This window comes from Aplidium turbinatum, chromosome 3 (genome assembly GCF_918807975.1).
Source record: "Aplidium turbinatum chromosome 3, kaAplTurb1.1, whole genome shotgun sequence".
NCBI classification, from domain to species: Eukaryota; Metazoa; Chordata; class Ascidiacea; order Aplousobranchia; family Polyclinidae; genus Aplidium; species Aplidium turbinatum.
Window position 1 is genome coordinate 31,956,453 of NC_137474.1, and position 1,676 is coordinate 31,958,128.

Consider the following 1,676-nt stretch of genomic DNA (forward strand, 5'->3'; position numbering starts at 1 on the left):
TAATGAAACAACTTTTATGGGGTCGCCAGCAGCAGTGGCTAAGTGGTTAGCGCGTTGGGCTCGCAGTCGAGAGCCTGCATGTTCGACTCCAGCCACCCGCACTTGCTGTTGTTTCTCTGGGCAAGAAACTTTACTATAATTGCCTCTACCCAGTGATCGATTTCGAGTAATGGGTAGTACCAAATTTAAGTCATAAGTAGACAACCGGAAACAGACATTGCAGTCGGCTGCAGCGTGGGTCAGGTGTACGTCGGAAGGCGTACACCGATGCATAGCGCTCAAGTCCGCTTTCCCGCAATGCAGGATAAATATATGACAAACAAGGCTATATCAAATATTACGTAGTTGAAACGGCATGCCTTTATATTCCTAACGATACTGATAGGTAGGACCTTGTTTGCAGTACAAACCCCATTTTGCATAAGTACCAGTATCGGAACATTTTTTAATGTAGCCTATCTCCTAAGCGAGGTACGTTTTAGACCGTCGCTTGAGAAGTGGTTACATATTTTTCTTTGACTCACACCATTCTTCAACATCTGTAGTCCCTCTTCCTACACCTGCTGAGATACGTTTCCGCGATTGGTTTTCTTGATATAATTACTTACCATTATTCTATTATTATCATATGGGTTAGGGATAAGTTGTCGCAATCTGTGGCTTAAAAACGATGTTAGGAAGTGAATTATTAATCGCTGAATGCTAATGTAAAGCCGCGATTTACTTACTTTGGATACTTAATATTTCAATCTTCAAAAAATAAGTCATCGTATTAATTAGTCCATTATGATTCCATATAATACCTCATAAAGGCAAGTTGGCCAACGTACCCACCCACGAAATGGGCCAACTTTCCTGCATGGCAGCCATATTGTAAAAACTAAAATTTATGACAAACTATCGAACTTCTAACAACGGCTTCACCGTCAAAGTGAGCCTTAATAACTACCCTAGCGTTGCACTCACTAAATAATAACCTTTCTAATACAGTAAGAAAAACCTTACTCGACATACAAAATTCTGAAATCCAAAAAAATTAAAAATCATAATTTTTCATACAAAATCGTGCTCACATGTTTATATTGCTTGCTAGAGCCTCCCAACCTGGTGATAAGGTAGTTTCACAGCATTTTCTCGATATGCGTATGATACGCCACAATAACTAATTGTACTTAAAAAATTGTTTAGACTGGGCCAACTTACCTGAGTCTTCATAGTGATAATGTGTGTTTTTGTTCAGCTCTGGAATCAGTATCAGGTTTTAACAAAATTAAAGATAAATACTAAAACGAAAAAACACCTTCAGCTACTTATCAGTATCACTATGAAATGAGGAGGATCGCGACACAATGTAACAACTTTTATGGGGTCGCCAGCAAAAAAATGGGAAGCCCTGCTCTAGAATAGATACTACTTACACTAAAGCTATTTCGACAATAGACAAGCAAGGCCGTTGATGGGATAGTTTAGGGCCGGTGCCAATGAGGTCTTCGAGCACAAAATTTCGACACTTCTAAGAAAAAGGCACTGACTATATTTGAAGATTACGTAGTGATTTCTTTAAGTTCCCGGGCCCAAAAGCATCCCTGAGGACAACGATGATGAACTGACATAAACAAAGCCACTACCTTCACTGGAAGTTCAATCTAGCTGCTCAAATTGCCAACACGGTTCCG